The 20,700-nt window shown below is 42.9% G+C and overlaps 1 pseudogene; it reads left to right on the forward strand.

Annotated features, from left to right (window-relative positions):
- The window catches only part of LOC142855702 (mitochondrial inner membrane protease ATP23 homolog), a 51,819-nt pseudogene that overhangs the window by 2,110 nt on the left and 29,009 nt on the right, over positions 1 to 20,700 (forward strand).

A 20,700-nucleotide genomic window follows, 5' to 3' on the forward strand; every position in this document is an offset into this window, starting at 1 on the left:
GCAGAGACCTAGCCTCTCCAGCTTGGCTTCTGCCTGGGCACTAGATATCTGAACACAACAGAGGCCATATCACACTATACCCCTTTGGCCATCAGTTCAGGTCATGTGACTCCTGCAGTCAGCTGTAGGAATGTATCACTGCTGGGTGTTTTAAGAACCAGGGTGTAATTTCCTTGATTTTTATGCCAAAGCAGACAATGCTTTAGGTCCTGCCATCTTCCTGTGAGGCAAATCAGAGCCTCCAAACAACCTCAGTGGGCACATTGTGTGATTCCTATACAGTAGAAAGGATGTCTCTAGTCTCCCCACCTTCTCCTCTCCCTCCTTTCTGCCCTCTCTTCCTACCTCCCCTAACCTCTCTGTCTCTCTCCATTTCCTGTTTGAGTATGTGGGGGGGGGGGGGGGAGCAAACATGCATGCTTTTGTATCAACCTCAGATCCTCACCAGCAGGAGCTGTATTTGTTTATTTATCTTGGACAATCTGACTTGAATGCAATAAAATCTCAATGTAGTTTTTATTTGGATCACCCTGATAACTAAGGATATTGACCATTTCTTTATGTGTTTCTCAGCCATTTGTGTTCGTCTTTTGAAAAATCTCTGGTGAGATATATACAACACTTTTTTAAGTTGGGTAATTGTTTATTTGATGTCCTGTTTTTTAATCCAACGCATATTTTAAATATTGGCAATTTATCAGATGTGCGGTTGGCAAAACATTTCCATAAACAGGCTGTTCGGGACCCTGGTACAACAATAAGTCTTCCTCAGGATGAGGTATTGAGCTCCCCCAAAAAAACCCTCAGCTATTGGGGCCACAGACCCCATGTAGCCACTTAGCAGAAACAGGTAGCCAGAACCAAACTACAAAAATCAAAAACCAAGATAGTACATTAGCGACTTTCCCAGAACTATGGACTTTGGTGGATTTTATGCTCTCATTTTGGCAGGAATTGCTGGTTACATGTTGGGTTCCCAGATCTGAACGGTACTTCCGTCATGGTGTCTGTTGAGCTAAGGCTTGGTGGCCTGCTAAGTTCTGGGAACCTTACACATTCCTCAAAGATCCTGTGGAACTTTGGGCATTCGTCAAATTATGGATTCTCCTGTGTACAGAGGGGTTTTTTTTGGTCTCCTTAGAGCCATGTTTCAACAGAATTTATTCTGTTTTCCATAGTAGAGTAGACAGTTGAGCAAGCAAGATCCTGTAGTGAGAACTGGGAGCCACCAACCAGTTTTCAAATCATGATACCCATAGTTTTTATTAATTATAAATATTTAGCATAACTTAGGTTTGTTTCTGGCTAGCTCTATTAACTTAGATTCAACCTGTTTCTCTTTATGTACCTTTTGCCTTGGAGATTTTAAACCTTTTCTATTGTTACACCTATCTTTCACTGCTTCTGTATCTGACTGGATAGAGGCTGGTTGGCTTCTCTCCCTGGAGTTGTCTCTCCTTCTCTCATCTTATTCTTCCTTCTGCTCAGCCTAGATTTCTCCTCCTATTTATTCTCTCTGTCTGCCAGCGCTGCCTGTTCTTTCTCTGAATAGCTCTTTCTCAGAACAATCAGGTGCCATAGGCAGGCAATGTGAAACAAATGAACCACATCTTTCCATAAGTAAACAAATGCAGCATAAACAAAAGTTTCTCACCTTTACACAGCTAAAGTAATGTTCTGCAGCATAAACAAATGTAATACATCTTTGCCTAGCTAAAATAATATTCTACGAAGCCCAGCAGCCAAAGAGTTACTGATGAAGCTAAGGGATACCAGCCAGAGCTCCCTGGAGCCATTGACCATGGGAAGGCCCCTGCAGGGCTTCCTCTCCAGACTCTTCACAAGAGCTGCCCACTCATGCTCCAGAAGACTCCAGAAAGGAACCCATATGTCCACCTTGATGCTATGAAACACTCAGGTTGTGCTGTTAACAGAGGGAGACATGTTTCTTGTGAAGACTGTGATGGAAACGTCAGCTAAGGGTTCAACGCTTCAGCATCTAAGATGATTTTGTTCCAGAATAATATCCGAAGTCAACTCACATGAGTTGAGTCGTCACCCACAAGCTCATTCATGTGTTCAATCATTGTCTGGCTCATGTCCAATGGTTTACCAATATCAGACATTTGGCATGCTCAGAGAGATCATGAACTTTAACTGTGAGGTCCAACTCTCTGACTCCTTGTTCAGAAGAAATTGTGTATGTTCATGAGGCTACAGATTCAAGCCACAAGCCTCAGGGGAGACTGTTCGCTTGTAAATGAAAGCTTCATGTTGATTTTGGTTTAAAAAAACAATACAAGCATTGAAAAAGGAAAGAAAGAACAAAAAAAAATGGATCACAGGGAGAATGAGCTGTTGGAAACACCATGAGCAGCAGAGGGCAGAAACGCACCCAGGAGGAGCTTCAGTTGAACTCTACAAGGTCATTTTTGCAATGCTCTCCATGTGCAGCTCAGATTTTATTTAAATATTTATTTGAATCAAATTTGGCATGCATCGGTGCCAACAGATTAGAAACCAAATGCAGGTCTAGATACTCTCAAGCGACTGCATTTCCCTCAATGATGCATTGCTCTTGCTTAAGCTCCTTGACTTAGGAAGTCTTTCAGGTCCTTTTTGGGATACAGCAGTCTGTGTTTCTGATTTATACTTAAATCCCAGGGTTTTGTCTAGGATCTTGGGCTGTATGCCAGAGGCAGGATATGGGTGGGGTTTATTAGGGTAAGGAAGCAAAAGTCACAATCAGGTTGGGACTTGGCTCTTGACTCACATAAGGAATAAAAGGTGACAGTTCTGTCTCCAGGTGCAAAGCCATACAGAGAGTGTCTGAAAGTGGTGAGAATCAGGATGACTTAACATTTCCCCAGAGCCAGATGCGGCTTTCATGGACAGAGAAGCATTCGTGTTGAATTTCTTAGTGCCACCCTAGGCATTTTACGGTTACCTGAGAGCCTGGGATCAATGAGGATGGATTCCTAGAAGTGCACTTGTGGGTGTTTTGGTCTTTGAACAAGCAGCACAGAGTGCACTCACACAGCTTCCCCAGCACAGCCTATGTCACACCTTTGGCTGTGGCTCCTAAGCCACAAACCTGTACAGCACAGTCCATGCTTAATTCTGTACTCCTTTGAAACACACGGGTATTTGTATATCAAAACATTTCTAAATACAGAAAAGCTGTACCAAAAAAATAATAAAATAATATTAATAATCCACAACAGGTTTCTTTCTAGGACTATAAAGGGATAGTGTGCTCCCAGGAGGATTCTGTTTCACAGTGCCTTTAAGCAAGATGTTATTTGCCTGGCTTTGGGGATCTTGGGGCTGAGAGATAGAGTCAGGCAGGCAGGTTAATGGATAGATCATGGCCCTTTTTCTTCACCAGTGGACCCACAGTCTCCTATTGAGTATCTTTTCTTCCTTTCCACTTGATCTCTTTGTATATGAATTGGAATCTAGAGAAATTAAAGTTCAGGCAGGGTAACCAAGATCTGGAGAGGCCTCTCTGCTTCCAGAGCCACTTTTCAAGGCAGCCACATTTGCTGCTTTGTTCCCTGGACCTTTGGGGATTCCCTTTTAAGGTCTTTTACACTTCACAATGGCATCCTCTCTTGGCAGACATAAGATGTCTCACTTGGCTAGGATATTTTTGTTGTTCTTCTTATTTATTTATTCTCGGTGTGAGGTGAGTACCCCCTCTCTATATAAAGAGTCCCATGGACATGGGCTATGGCAAGTGAATAGCAACTATCTGTGTCCACAGGGAGGGCATTGTCCTTCTCACAGTGAAGAACCAGAAGCACAGCCCTTTATGCAAAAGGCACTCTGGTGAGGGACTGGACACACACCTTTGCATCCAACGTGAAAGCTGGGTCCCAGCATAGCTGTTCTGTCCTTGAACAAAACTTCTCCCATTCCTCAGGTCTGGTGTTGGACTGCACTGACCACTTTCAGAAGCACAGATACTTCCACATGGTTGTATATCATTGTACTTCCTCATGGTTGGAAGAGCCATTCTGAAGTCATGGAGTGTTGAAGGAGCGGCAGGGCTGCGTTCCTGGCACCCGGCTGGACACATGGCAAGCTTTATACCCGAAATAATTACACAGAAACTGTATTCTTTTAAACACTGCCTGGCCCATTAGTTCCAGCCTCTTATTGGCTAGCTCTTACATATTGATCTAACCCATTTCTAATAATCTGTGTAGCCCACGAGATGGCTTGCTTACCAGGGAAGATCTTAACCTGCAGCTGTGTTGGGTGGGAGAATCATGGCGACTGCCTAACTCAGCTTCTTTCTCCCAACATTCTGTTCTGTCTACTCCGCCAACCTAATTTTCTGTCCTATCAGGGCCAAGGCAGTCTCTTTATTTAACCAATGAAATTAACACAAAACAGAAGACTCTCCCCCCATCAATGGAGCCTTAGTTTGGTTTTAGAATTTCACTGTCAATTATGTGTTTATGAACTCACCACTAAATAAGAAAAACCTATGTAAGAGCTGACACTAGTAAAACCATTTTCTTCATAACTTTTTCATGACTCACAGGCCATTGGACTGCATCCTGTCCTTCCTTGTCACCATATTTCACTGTATTTGTCAGGGTTCTGTAGAGCAACAGAACTTATAGAATGAATCTTCTCTGTCTATAGAAAGGTTATTTATTAGAATGACTTACAGCTAGTCCAATAATGACTGCCTATGAACAGAAAGTCCAAGAATCCAGAAGTTGCTCAATCTATGAGACTGGATGTCTCAGATGGTCTTCTGGAGATGCTGGAATCCCGAAGAAGTAGGCTCTAATGTAGCGGTTCTCAACCTTCCTAATGCTGGGAGCCTTTAATGCAGTTTCTCATGTAGTGTTGACCCCCAATCCTAAAATTATTTTCATTGCTACTTCATAATTGTATTTGCTACTCCTATGAATCATAATGTAAATATCCATAAGCAGGATATCTGAGATGTGACCCCAAAGGATTAGAGACCCACGGGTTGAGAAACACTGCTCTAATGCCAGTGTAGGAATGGACCTGCCAGCATGAGGAAAACAAGCAGGGAAAGAGCAAATCCTGCTGGGCCTGTCACTCACCTGGCCAAGAGCCCACCCTCAGTGAGGCTGATCCAACTAAAGCCATGGTAAAGAGGTGGCAGGAGAAAGTGATTTTTTACTGAGATAGAGTGCTTTTCCTTCCCTGAAATTCCTCTCTGCCATTTTGGCCATGCTCTCTCTTTATCTTCCTCTCTTGGTCCTCCTCTCACGCGCTCCTCTGCTCTTTCTTCTCTCCTGGCCAAGTTGAATCTGCTGGCCAGGTTTAGTCTACTCCTTTCTCTCCCCACTGTGGACTCTTCCAGGTGCCTCTTGCTGCTCTTCCTCATATTGACAATAAAAGCTTCCCCTCAAACCTACAGGGAAATGGTGATGTCCTCACTTTATTCACTGACCAAACAAAAACTATGACTCAGGACTCCTAATTATTCACTGATAATTTCTCTTGCCCAGTTATACTTAAGCATGACATTGTCCAAAAGAATTACTACTATATGAGAGGCCCCCAAGCTTCTCCTCTACTGCAGGGAGAGACCCACTGTGAAAATCTAACTTTCATGAGCTTCAGCTTCTCTGTGATTTCTCTGTGAAGCTGCTCTTGCCCTTTCAGTTTGATTCAGATGGCATTCAATGCATACCTATTCATCCTTCCTGCAGGAGCTCTGGTGTGGTGATTGATTTCAGCAGGTACAGAGAAGACTTGGCAGTCTCTGCAACACTGATCTCTGAACTGGGTCTCAGCGGCAGGAAGACAGAAGTTGAAACTAAAGAGGAAGAATTTCTGTTTTCAATCGTCAGGTGTTCCCAATTAGCCCACTTATAACTGGATCCCACTTGTCATGTGGCTTGTTAACTTTGCCCATTGGAGTAGAAAGCCACTCAGGAAGCAGATGAAGTACTTTCTTTCTCAGAAAACAAAATCACAACATAGGAGGGCAATTAGGATGAAGTGTAGGAAGAATCAGCCTGCCCCTGTCTTAGACTTTGAAGCCATGTTATAGTAAAGACAAAATAGGTCCACTCTGTTTATGATTAAACCATACATTTCTGTTTTCATGGATTGGGAAATGGCCACCTGTACCCTTATCTACAAATGGTTCTGTACTACCTGTGCCAGGAATGGGAATCATTCCTTTGTTTCCAAACATTGTTTATAACCATCTTGTAATCCTATCTAGGTTATAAAAGGTTACATGAACACCCATTACCACCTTTTGACTCCCTGTTGCCAATGACTACTTCCTTATGCCCTCTTTACATCTTTCTTTCAGGAGCCTGTGATGGGATATTGTACAATTTATATTCTGATCCTGTAACCCCACCTCTTTTACCTGTCATGACCACAATTTGGAAACTTCCTACCCCTGAGGTTTATAAAAATCTTGTCTCCCTCAACGGCTATGCTGACCTCTCAAACCCCACCTCAGAGGGAAGCAGTTCATGTACACAAATAAAAAGCATGTTTTTTTTTTTTTGGTTTTTTTTTTTTTTTTTTTTTTTTTTGGTTTTTCGAGACAGGGTTTCTCTGTAGCTTTGGTTCCTGTCGCAGAACTAGCTCTTGTAGACCAGGCTGGCCTCGAACTCCCAAAAATCCGCCTGCCTCTGCCTCCTGAGTGCTGGGATTAAAGGTGTGCACCACCACCACCCGGCAGCATGCTTTAATTAATTAATTTGGTCATGAAGATTTGAGTAAGTGATCTTTCTCCCCCAGACTTGGGATTAGTATGTACTGTAAATAAGATAATTAAAATTGCTAAACACAAAGTAATTTCCATAGGACAAAATATTTATTTATTTGAGAAATAGTGTCACACTGTTTATTTGAAATAAAATGGATTGAAACAAAAGGGGAACAAAATGAACTATGAATAGAGCACAGAGAAATGTTATTTTGCTGGATTTTATGATTGTAATTCAGGTTTATGAAGTGAGTACAAACCCATAGCGAACACTTATTTAATTTAGAATCACCCATAGGCCTCCAAGTACCTGTAGGTACAGTCCTCTCTGATAGCTGTTATCTCTGATGTCACCACGGGTTAGGTGCTGATTTTGATAATTTTATAAGATAAAGAAATGAGGCTGCAGCTGTAGATAACATGTTACAGGGCTCTCATAACTGCTTTGACACAGTCTACACAAGCTGTGAGACGACTGGACACTGTAAAGTATATCTTTAGGGCTTGCTACAAATCCACCTCCTACGTATGTAGTTCCTGCCACTGCTGATCCCTCTGTCACTCAGGTAGGCATGGTTTCCTTCTCCTCGGGTAGGAACCCTAAAACAAAAAACAAACAAAATTTCTGCAGAATCGGCCACTGCATTCCCCCAGCAATGATATCTCACTCGTGTCCACTGCTTGTTTATAGCACGAATCACAGAAAGGCAGAGTCCATGAGGAATCACCTGCACTAGTGTTACACCCAGTGACGTTTCCATTCTCAAGGTTCCACTTGGTGACCACACCTTTGTCACTCATACATGTTGGACCCTGTACTGTGTGTACAAAGCATTTGACTGCTGCTCTCTGCCATGTCCACACGAGCTTCATTCAGCCATGGGTAGCATTGCAAGGGTGGTTTTCAATTCTATCGTGAACAATTTCTCACATGTATGAAAGTGGGAGAAAATGCACTTAGTAAATTGCTAAAGATCTTTAGTAATGGACATTCACCATTCAGAGAAATGGAACTATTCAAAAATGGCTATGCTGACATCCAAGTGCTGTCCTGGGTGCTCTTTGATGATGAGATTTTAGAGAAGGATCCCAATGTCCGTGGAGTTTGCTTTAGTGATAAGAGCAACTGTGCACACAGCTATCTGACAAGTCCTGTCCAGCAGTTGTGCAGTGACTTCCTGGGGATTCAGAGCCCTTAGTGGCCAAGAGCAGTTCTGTCTGCATCCCACATGGGCAGTTATCAGCAAGGGGAGATTTCCAAGTGCTGAGAGCAGACAGCATCTTCCACAGATGCCATCATCAGGAAAAAGATTTGGAGTGAAACAACACAAGGTGACTCTGACACATGTAAATTTACCAGGTTGTGGATACTGGGGACTCCATGTAACACACAGCCAGACCCAAGGGAAACCTCCAGCCCAAGGGTTTCTCCCTTTCCAGTTCAGTTCTCTTCACATGACTCAGCCTTTCACCTTCACAATGACAACTCACACAATCACAGCACATGAACACAGTAGGAGGAGAAGCATTCTGAACACATACAAGTTGTTATATTCAGTGTTGTCTGTCCACATCCAAGGATGCTCTGATGACTCTCTGTGCAGACCGATCCAGGCGGCAGAATCCCCCTTTAATCTATTCAGGAAATTCTGTCAAAAACACAGAAAACAAATACATGTGTCTCTCAGTTTTAGATGTCCCTTGAGTCTCTGTCCTACAGCCTCCTCTCTTTATGACAGCTGGTTTGAACTGAGGGTCATCAACTATGGAGCCTAAATAACACTCAGTTCTCAGTGGATGCATTTTCCTATCATAACCCATAACATACTGGCAACCACCATCCTTCTGTCACTGAGAAGGGCCTCATTGAGTCTGTATTTACAGTTAGTAACAGTTGTCACCTTAAGTTTGCAACACCTGCCAGCTCGGACAAAGACTTGCATGACCACCAAGATTCGCAAATGTATGTGTGACCTTGCACGTTGACTATTAGCATTACAGATGAGAATATCCTTGGAATGTCTCAGGGCTACAGCCAGATGTGTTACCATCACAAATGGCACATGCTAATATGTGCCCCATGTCCCCCAGTGCCTAGGGTGGGAATCTTCCTCATGTTCCAGGTTTAAGCTCTCTTTCTCAAGACAATACATGTTCCACAGGAACAAACAACAAACCATCTCCCGATCCTTTCTTACCAACTCCTCCAGACTGTCAACGTGAGTAAGATGGGCCCCCAGCTCCATGCAGGAGGTCTGGCTGGATGTCCAGTTACTTGTGTGTTCAGAAAAATAAAAACATTTACTTCCAAATCCAATCCAGTCTTTTGGGCAGGTGACATAGCCAACTTCAGGGCTCGCAATGGCCTTTTCTTCCTTTCTCACTAGAATGTGCACAGTGCAAATACATATCATAGATAAACATTTCCATGTCTTGGTTCTTTGGCTAACCATTCAGTCTCCATTGTGAGGTGTGTGTTTGACTATACCTTTCATTACTGATCACTAAGAGACTCCTCCTAGCATGGTGGTCTCCCATCAAGAACCTTCATGTGGGACTTTAAGGAAAAGCTTCTCTTCTTTATATTGTGAGTTTGGGAACAGAATCTCTAAATGTCCCCCTGCCTGACTTGGATCTCACTCTGTGGACTATACTTGTCTGGATTTTGTAATAATCCACCTGGCTGTGCCTCCTAAGAGCAGGGACTGAGAACACTATACCCTGGACAATATCATAGTCATTACCCTATCAGTACTCTCCCTGATTGCTAGAATCCTACAGATTGCTTTCCTATGATCCTGCTTCTCATCCTGTTTTTATTTAATTAATTAGATTTTAAAAAATACCAATCCAAGTTCCCACTCCTTCTCTTCCTTCCATTCCCTCCACACATCCTCCCATGCCCTCAAATCCTCAGAGATGGTAAGACACATTGCTTTGTGGAAGGTCCAAGGCCCTCCCTACTATATCTAGGCTGAGCAAGATATACATCCAAAGAGAATTGGTTCCCAAAAGGCCAGTACATGCAATAGGGATAAATCCTGGTGTCACTGCCAGTGGCCCCTCGGTCTGCTCCAGCCATACAACTGTCACCCATATTCAAAGGGACTAGTTTGGTCCTATGCTTGTTCCTTCCCAGCCCAGCTGGAGTTGGTGAGCTCCCATTAGCTCAAGTAGACTGTTTCAGTGGGTGAACCCGTCATGGTCTTGGAGCATAGGGGTGAGGAGAGAAGGGAGGGTGGAAGTTGAAAAGGAGTGGGAAAGGGGAGGGTTGAAGAGAACTTGAGGGAATGGGATAGTCAAGATCGAGGAAGGACAGATGAGAGCAAGGAAAAGTATCTTGATTGAGGGAGTCATTATAGGGTTAGCAGAAACCTGACTCTAGAGTAAGTCCCAGGAATCCACAAGGCGAAAACCCTAAGCAATAGAGGAGAGGGGCACAATCTTGATTTCCCTCTAGTCAGACTGAGGAATATCTTAAATATCACCATGGAACTTTCATCCAGCAACTGACAGAAACAGAAACAGAAACCCACATAGGAGCACTGGACTAAGCTGCCTAAGTCCAGTTGAAGAGTGGGAGGAACGAGAACACATCCTGCTTTTGTAATGACCAAATAAAGACTCCTCACTTCTCTGGATTTAACTATGGAGAAATACCAGCATGCAAAACAAGGCATGGTCAAATAATTTTTTGATACCAAAACTTTGATTAAGGCATTCCTGTTATCATGTGCACATACATTAAATCCACATGAATGTATGCTGGCTCTAGTTAGAGGCTGTCAGAATGGCAATTATCAAGAAATCTCACAACAGATGTCAGAACTCTGCAGAAATAGTGACGCTTATTTATTGCTAATGGGAGTATAAACTGAAACATCCAGTATGGAGGCTCCTTTGAAAAGTTACAAATAGGGGGCTGGAGAGATGGCTCAGTGGTTAAGAACACTGCTTGTTCTTCCAAAGGTCCTGAGTTCAATTCCCAGCAACCACATGATGGCTCACAGCTATCTGTAGTGATATCTAGTGCCCTCTTCTGGCCTGCAGGTATACTAAGAATACTGTATATATAATAAATAAATAAAAATCTGTTTTTTTTTAAAAAAAAGTTACAAATAGACCTTTGGTGACTCAGCTATGCCACTCCTGGACATATATGAGAGAACCCTACATCATAACACAGAGACCTGCACATCCGTGTCTACTGCTGCCCTGTGTACAATAGCAGCAAAATGGACCTGACCTAGATGTCCATCAACTGATGAACAGATAATGAAAATGTGGTACATGTGTAACACAGAAAGTTATCCAGACATAAAGAAATAGAAACTTGTAGAAAAGTGGGGGATGTACAAAGTATAATATTAAATAAGGTCACACAAACTCAGCAAGAAGGAGGCCCCATGCACTCCCTCATATGCTTGTCCCAGCCTATAATGTACAGTGTGAACAACTGTGAGAGTGGGCATGGAGTTACATGCAAAAGGGAGAACAAGGAAGGGTGACATAAGGTGAGAAGGAAGCACAGGATTAAAGCAAAGAGGCCAAAGTCATAGAAAGTTATAAAAAGTATTCTGATTTCAATTTTGCTGGGTTTTTTTTCTAATTTATGGCTGATAGGCGTGTAAAAATGTAAATACAAAGAAAATATAAAACCATAACCAAAGCTCTATGGCTTTAGATTGGCTCTCCTAACTGGGTAGAAATTCAGTAAGATGCACAGGGTTTGGGACTTGGTCAGTGTTTGAGTGATTATGTTAAGGGTGCAGTGTGATGTGTTCATTTGTGGGTCTATAACAACAGAGTGATTGTGTGTGGGGGTATATGTAAGAATTTCTGAATGCAGGACTGATTAGAAAAATAACGGTTTTCTTTCATAACTTTGCCTTTTTCTTCCTTTAACAGGTAAGAATGACTACAAGGCTCCTTGGAAGGGCTTCTAAGGATAGAAATAAATGATTTGATAAGAAATATTAAATACTAGAAATGATTATCACATATTTATTTTCAGTGGAGAGCAATTTGTTGTAGCTGTTCCCAATTCTTATACACACTACCATGAGGCATTAATGAAAGGAACAAATGCAACAGGCCCTGAGGGTGACTGTTAAGTAGAGCCTCCTGACAGTTTAGATTATACATACTAAGTCTTGTGGGCAAAAGTTTGTTTGTGTTTAGACTTGTACATTAGTCACTGACATGGTTAAAGTTGATTTTATAAAACAATATCATGAATCATTACTCCAGCTATGGCAGTGAAGCTGTACAAGACTTTAGCACATTATTCTGAATAGTCTAAAACTAAAAGCTGAGGAACAGCATATTTCTGGATCATTCTATTTAATATTTTCAAACCATAGGTGAAGATATTAACTGAAACCATGAATCATGGGGAGGTGGGGTGTTCTGTACCTTCCCCAACCATATTAATCTTCACTGCCCTCACTGCCCCTAGCTGTAGCAGCTTCCTTGAAGCTCCTACTTGGGTTTTTCCTGCTTGTCTTCTGCCTGAATTGTTCCCCTGATGGACATGTCTCCTCCTAATCCCTAGAGAGATGCTTCTTCCCAGGGATGCTGAGCCTGGCCTCCTGTACAAACCACAGCCTGTGCTGTTCCTTCACTGCATCGTCCTGTTAGACCCTAAGTTCCCAGAGAACAGGAATTTCCAGTGTTTTCTCTCAGCCCTTCACACAGTGCCTGGCTCACAGTGCTCAGTAAGTGTAACTGACAGTGTAGATGTGGACAGAATGCTGCAGGATCTGGAGAATGTCACTCACCTGACAATGACAGAGCCACAGAAAGTGCAATCACAGCTGCAGTGAGGCCGATGATCACTGCATAGCAGCAGTGAAGCCCAGCAGGAGACACGGAGGAGACGATTCTGAGACATTGTCCTTGGAGCTCTTTATCTATAAAATACAAATATAAGAATGCCAACTTCGCGAATTACTTAAAGAAAATAAAAGAAACTTACAACAAAAGCCCACTTTACAATTGCCTACAAGTACTTGAAAGAGGGCTTTTTCCTTCAAAGAAGACCCAGGTCCATAAAGGATTGCCATGGTGGAAAGAAGACCAGAGATGCCAGAAACACAGCTTGACCCAGGGTCTTCTAGTTACTAAACTAAGAGTAATTGACTGCATCACCTTGAGGATCCCATGAATCTCAGATCTCACTCTCATGGAAAGATGGACCATGCATCCCATGTGGGCAGGTGAGCAAATGTCCACACCATGAGGATGGATGAGACAAAATTCCCACCGGAAAAAAACTGGCTGCAACCTTTTCAGGGGCAGAAACAACATCCAAAGTCCATAAGCTGAGACTTACTGTCCAGTGCCTTGTGTGTGGTGTCAGCTGTGGTACACTTGAAGGAGTCATCACGCGGATGCAGTAATGGACTGAAGTGCCTGTGGCCCACAGTTCCACACTGCTCTGCCCACGAACCCCACCACCATTTTTTCCAGGCCTGCAGCCCATCCACATGTCTTTCTGCCCAGAACACAAGGGTCCCAGGTAAGCCTTTCCCTGTGGATGAAGCCCCACTCTGGGAAGTGCCCTAAGGCTTGTGCTCTCACCTGTCATCTCCTGAAGCTTGCCTTTGTCCCCGTTGATTTAGGAGGACAAGTCCCCAGACAAGATGGCCACAGCACGTGGCTCCCCGATCCCTCATTCACTGTGCTCTTTGGATATACTGCCCAGGTCTCAGCCTGCAACTACAACCTGGACCTGGTTCTTCTTTGGAGTTGCCGCAAGTGTGCCTCCAGCCACAATGTGACTCATACTTCAATTCTGCTACTGTGGTGTTCCCACGTCAACAGGAACAAACTCAGGCAGTTGCTCTCTCCACAGGCTGATTGGCTGAACGATGCTGTTATCTCTCCCCGATGCCTGGATGCCACCACCCACAACCTCCAGGCTCCTTCTCGGGGTGTGGGTGGACAAGCAGAGAGCAAGGAAGGAACAGAGCAAAGAATGCTCTGGAAGAAATTCACTAAGCACCTCTGAAAGCCAAGGCAGCAAACTGACATGCAAACAGAGCACTCATGTCAGGTAAAAAAGGAAAAAGAAGAGAAAATTTGTCTTAGGTATAACAGAAATAAGAGGAAAATAAAAATAGAAGGAAAAATAAGGAGAGATGTAAAGGGAACATCAGGGAAGAAGTAAAAGAAAGAACATCTCAAAGAATTAGAAGGGGGACAGCTGAAAAGATGAATACACTGAAAACAAAAGGATAAAAGAACAGAACAGGCCAGGCTTTGGAGGTGCACACCTTCATTCCCAGCACCCGGGGGGCAGAAGCAGGTGGATTTCTGTGAGTTCAAGGCCAGCTTGGTCTGCAGATCAAGTTCCAGGAAAGCCAAGACTGTTACACAAGGGAAACCCTGTCTCAAAAAGCCGCAAATAAATAAGTAAATAAATAAATTAGAAAAAAGAGTAGGAAGAGGAAGAACAACCAACAGAGAGGAAAATAAAATAAACTAACCTTAGGCTCTCAGATACAGTTCCCTTGTGTGTCTGGGCATCTGTCCAATAGTTTGCCTCCCAACATCTCCTCTCCAGCTTCTCTGACTTCCTGGGAGCCTGCTCTGGGCTGGGCCCCTCAGCAGTAGGGTTCCCTTGAAGTACAGCACATCCTGCTGGTTAAGGGGTTTATTTTAGGCTGTTTCCATCTGTAAAACAACCTGGGGCTTTTTCAGGAGGTGATCCAATATATGGGCAAAGGGGTTAGAAGACAGGGCAAGTGTCTCAAAGCAGAGGGAAGGAGATCAGAGGATGTGGAGAAGAGTTGTGGGGTGGATAGTGGGCGTGGCCCAAATACAAGGCTGTGATTTATTATTAGTAAGTATGGAGCAGCCTGACCCTTGATGGAGGGAAAGTTAGGAAATCTCAGTGGCTGATTGAGGCCCTTGAGTGAGTGTGTGCTGAGCATGTATAGGGGGCTGTGATGTGAGATTTTCTTTGTCTCAGGAATAAGCAGTTCCACAGTGGCCAAGATCTAGGGGCAAATGTCCAGCCTACAGTGACTATTTTAGCTATTTAGAGAAATAGACCACGGGGTAATGGTGGCCTCTCCCAACTTTTGGCAGTGTTTTGAGGACTTGTCCTTGTTTCGCATGTGAAATGCTAGTGAGGACAATTGAGACATGGGATGGAGTGTACGAAGAACCAGTCTGCCTCAATCTTAGGCTTAAAGGCCATCTTATAATAAAGAAAAACTGCCTTCATTTCCGTTTATGATTAAACCTCTGTTTCCATGGACTGTGCTATGCCCACCTATACCCTTACTTACAAATGGTTCTGCACTGCCTGTTCCAGGAATGGCAATCATGTCTTTTTTTTCCCCAAACGTTGTTTATAACAATCTTATAACCCTATCTTTTTTATAAAAGGTTACATGACCACCTCTAACCACCTTTTGACTCCCTATTGCTAATGACTATCCCCTTATGCCCTTTTTACAGCCATGTCTTTCTTTCAGGAACCTGTGTTGGGCTATTGTTTAATTTATGTTCTGTTCCAGTAACCTCACCTCTTTCACATGTCACATCTACCATTTGAAAACTCCCTACCCCTGAGGTTTATAAAAATCTTGTCTTCCTCACCTCCCATGCTGACCTCTCAAACCCCACCTCAGGGGGAAGAAGTTCATGTACACAAATAAAAAAAGCATGCTTCGATTAGTTAATTTATCATGAAGATTTCAGTAGTGATCTTTCTCCACCAATTCTTGGTATTAACATATACTATAAATAAGATAAATAAAACTTCTAAACACAAAATAGTTTCCATAGGACAAAAAATTTATTTATTTGAGAAATAGTGTCACACTGTTTATCTGAAATAAAATGGATTGAAACAAAGGGGGCACTAAATGAACTATGAACAGAACAGAGAGAAATGTTATTATACTGAATGATGTGATTGTAATTCAGGTTTCTGATATGAGTACAAACCATACCAAACACTTATTTAGTGTAGAATCACCCATAGTTTTCCAAGTACCTGAATGTATAGTCCTCTGTGATAGTTTGATCTCTGATGTCAGCACAGATTAGGTGTTGGTTTTGATAATTATATAAAATAAAGAAATAAAGCTGTAACTGTAGATAACATGTTACAGGGCTCTCATAACTGCTTTGACACAGTCTACACAAGCTGTGAGACGACTGGACACTGTAAAGTATAGCTGCTGGGTTTGCTACAAATCCACCTCCTACGTATGTTGTTCCTGCCACTGCTGATCCCTCTGTCACTCAGGTAGGCATGGTTTCCTTCTCCTCGGGTAGGAACCCTAAAACAAAAAACAAACAAAATTTCTGCAGAGTCGGCCACTGCATTCCCCCAGCAATGATATCTCACTCGTGTCCACTGCTTATTTATAGCACGAATCACAGAAAGGCAGAGGCCATGAGGAATCACCTGCACTAGTGTTACACCCAGTGACATTTGCATTCTCAAGGTTCCACTTGGTGACCACACCTTTGTCACTCTTCCATGTTGGACCCTGTACTGTGTGTACAAACCATTTGACTAGTTTTTTTTGCCATGTTTACATAAACTTCATTTAGCCATGAGTAGCGTCCCAAGGGTGGTTTTCAATTCTATCGTGAAGAATTTCTCACATGTATGAAAGGGGGAGAAAATGTACTTAATAAATTCTTTTTTTTTATTTTATTTATTTTTTCTTGGAAAAAAAATTTCCGCCTCCTCCCATTTCCCTCCCCTTCCTCCCACTCCACTCCCCTTCCCCCCACTCCTTTCCCCCTCCCTCTCCAGACCGAAGAGCAGTCAGGGGGAAAGTCCAAGGTCCTCCCCCCTCCATCTAGGTCTAGGAAGGTGAGCATCCAAACTTGCTAAGCTCCCACAAAGCCAAAACATGAAGTAGGATCAAACCCCAGTGCCATTGTCTTTGGCTTCTCATCAGTCCTCATTGTTCAGAGAGTCCGGTTTTATCCCATGCTTTTTCAGTTCCAGTCCAGCTGGCCTTGGTGAGCTCCCAATAGATCAGTCCCTCTGTCTCAGTGGGTGGGTGCACCCCTCATGGTCCTGACTTCCTTGCTCATGTTCTCCCTCCATCTGCTCCTCATTGGGACCCTGGAAGCTTATTCCGGTGCTCCAATATGGGTCTCTGTCTCTATCTCCATCCATCGCCCAATGAAGGTTCTATGGTGATATGCGAGATATTCATCAGTGTGATTATAGGATAGGGCCATTTCAGGTTCCTAATCCTCAGCTGCCCAAAGCACTAACTGGGGACATCCCCTGGGCACCTGGGAGCCCCTCTAGGTTCAGGTCTCTTGCCCACCCTAAGCTAGATTCCTTAATTAAGATATATACTTCCCTGCTCCCATATCCATCATTCCTTTATCCCAACCATCCCAATTCCCCAAGTTCCCCCCATCCTCCCCTTCTCACATTTCTCTCCCCATCTCCCCTTACCCCTATCTCACCCCACCCCCAAGATCCCAATTTTTGCTCGGCAATCTTGTCTACTTCCCATATCCAGGAGGATAACTATATGTTTTTCTTTGGGTTCACTTTCTTATTTAGCTTCTTTAGGATCACAAATTATAGACTCAATGTCATTTATTTATGGCTAGAAACCAATTATGAGTGAGTACATCCCATGTTCATATTTTTGGGTCTGGGACACCTCACCCAGGATAGTGTTTTCTATTTCCATCCATTTGCATGCAAAATTCAAGAAGTCATTGTTTTTTACCGCTGAGTAGTGAAGAGAAAGTGTGAAGTACCCTACAACATATGGGCACAGGAGATCATTTCCTATGTATAACCCCAGCAGCACAGATATTAAGGGCAACATTGAATAAATGGGACCTATTGAAACTGAGAAGCTTCTGTAAAGCAAAGGACACTGTCATTAAGATAAAAAGGCAACCCACTGACTGGGAGAAGATCTTCACCAACCCCCACAACAGACAAAGGTCTGATCTCCAAAATATATAAAGAACTCAAGAAACTAGACTTTAAAATGCTAATTAAGCCAATTAAAAAAATGGGGCACTGAACTGAACAGAGAATTTTCAACAGAAGAAGTTCAAATAGCCAAAAGACACTTAAGGTCATGCTCAACCTCCGTAGCGATCAGGGAAATGCAAATGAAAACAACTTTGAGATATCATCTTACACCTGTCAGAATGGCTAAAATAAAAAACACCAATGATAGCCTTTGCTGGAGAGAATGTGGAGTAAGGGGCACACTCATCCATTGCTGGTGGGAATGCAAACTTGTCCAACCACTATGGAAATCAGTGTGGCGGTTTCTCAGGAAATTCGGGATCAACCTGCCCCAGGACCCAGCAATACCACTCTTGGGAATATACCCAAGAGATGCCCTATCATATTACAAAAGCATTTGTTCAACTATATTCATAGCAGCATTATTTGTAGTAGCCAGAACCTGGAAACAACCTAGATGTCCTTCAATGGAAGAATGGTTGAAGAAAGTGTGGAATATATACACATTAGAGTACTACTCAGCGGTAAAAAACACTTAGTAAATTCTAACGGTCTTTAATTATGAACATAAACTGTTCCAGTCATGTGGGTCTGTTCAAAATGGCTATGCTCATATCCAAGTGCTGTCCTGGGTGCTCTTTGATGATGAGACTTTAAAGAACATTCCCAATGCCCCTGGAGTCTGTTTCTGTGACAGGAGCAGCTGTGCACACAGATGTCTGATAAGTCCTGTCCAGCAGTTCTGCAGTGACTTCCTGGGGTTTCAAAGCCCTTAGTGGCCATGAGCAGTTCTGTCTGCATCCCACAGGGGTAGTTATCAGCAAAGAAAGATTCTCAAGTGCTTATAGCAGACAGCTTCTACCCCAGATGCCATCATCAGGAAAAAGATTTGAAGTGAAATAACACTAGGTGAGTCTAATAGATGTAAATTTGCCGGGATGTGGATTACTGGGGACTGGCTGTTGCATGTAACACACAACCAGCCCCAAGGCACACCTCCAGCCCAAGGGTTTCTCCCTTTCCAGTTCAGTTCTCTTCACATGACTCAGCCTTTCACCTTCACAACCACAACTCACACAATCACAACACGTGAACACAGAAGGAAGAAAAACATTCTGAAAACATACAAGTTGTTATATTCAGTGTTGTCTGTCCACAGCCAAGGCTGCTCTGATGACTCTCTGTGCAGGCCGATCCAGGTGGCAGAATCCCCCTTTAATCTATTCAGAAAATTCTGTCAAAAACACAGACAGCAAATACACGTATCTCTCAGTTTCAGATGAGCCTTGAGTCTCTGTCCTACAGCCTCCTCTTGGGATGGTAGCCGGTTTGAACTGAGGACCACGAACTTAGTGCTTAAATTACCCTCAGTTCTCAGTGAATGCATTTTCCTGTCATAAACCATAGTAAACTGACAGCCACCCATTCTTCTAGGGCTGTAAAAGTTCCTTGTTATGCCTATATTTACAGTTATTAACAGATGTCACCTTAAGTTTGCACCATCAGCCAGCTCTGACAAAGGCTTACCACCAGAATTCTCAAATGTGTATTTGACCCTGCAGGTTGTCTATTAGCACTACCGGAGAGAATATCTTTGGAATGTCTCAGGGCTACAGTCAGATGTGTTACCATCACAAATGGCACATGCTAATATGTGCCCCATGTTCCCCAGTGCCTAGGGTGGGAACCTTTCTCGTGTTCCAGCTTTAAGCTTTCTATCTCAAGGCAATACATATTCCACAGGAGCAAAAACAAACCAACTCCCAATCATTTCTTACCAGCTCCTCCAGACTGTCAAAGTGAGTTAGATGAGCCCCCAGCTCCATGCAGGAGGTCTAGCTGGATGTCCAGTTACTTGTTTATTCAAAAAAGTAAAAACATTTACTTCCAAATCCAATCCAGTCTCTTGGGCAGGTGGCATAGGCAGCTTCAGATCTCGGAATCGTTTTTTTTTTTTCTCTTTTCTCACTAAAATGTACACAGTGCAAATACATATCATAAATAAACATTTCCATGTCTTGTCTCTTTGGTTAACCATTCAATTTCCATTGTGAGTTGTGTGTTTTGACTGTACCTTTTATTACTGAGAGATTCCTCCTACCATGGTGGTCTCCAATCAAGAATCCTCATGTGGATCTAAGGATCCTTTGTTTATTGGGTTAGGAAACAGAATCTCTCTATGTCCCCCGGCCTGGCCTGAATCTCACTCTGTGGACTATACTTTTCTGGATTTTGTAGTAATCCTCCCAGCTGTGTCTCCTGAGTGTAGGAACTAAAGAAACCATACCCTGAACAAAATCATAGTCATTACTCCATGAGGACTCTTTCTGATTGCTGGAATCCTACACATTCCTTTCCAATAATCCTACATCACATCCTGCTTTAGTAATGACCAAATAAAGAAAACTACTCACTTCTCTGGAGTTAACTATGGAGAAATACCAGCATGCAATACACGGCATGGTCAAATAATTTTTTTTTCTGAAGTTCTCTTGTTTAACGAGAGAGAGTCAAATAATAGATATTTTTAGTAAAAATTTCACTGTTTTTCTATTTCTACTTCCCATGTAGATTAGATCTATGTAAGTATCTCTTAGTTTCTTCATTGTTGTCTAAGTTCTCTGGTATTGTGGTTTGTAGGCTGGTTTTCTTTGCTTTATGTTTAAAAACCACCTATGAGTGAGTGTGGCATAATAACCAGTCTAGCTTAATATGAAATAGTAAGTTTTAATGAGGTAATAGCTTACAACACCAGGGATCCAGCGATGAAACTGGAAGTACAAAAGGGACCAGCGGGGCTCACACCTGCCAGATTTATACATAAACATTAGCCCGAGGCAAACATGACCCCTTGGGCTGGGCTTCCCCCACAAGTGAGTACATGTAATAATTGTCTTTCTGTGTCTGGGTTACCTCACCCAAAATGATGCTTTCTAGCTCCATCCATTTTCCCTGCAAATTTCAAGCTGTCATTATTTTTTTT

Source organism: Microtus pennsylvanicus, chromosome 8, assembly GCF_037038515.1.
Source record: "Microtus pennsylvanicus isolate mMicPen1 chromosome 8, mMicPen1.hap1, whole genome shotgun sequence".
Taxonomy (NCBI): domain Eukaryota; kingdom Metazoa; phylum Chordata; class Mammalia; order Rodentia; family Cricetidae; genus Microtus; species Microtus pennsylvanicus.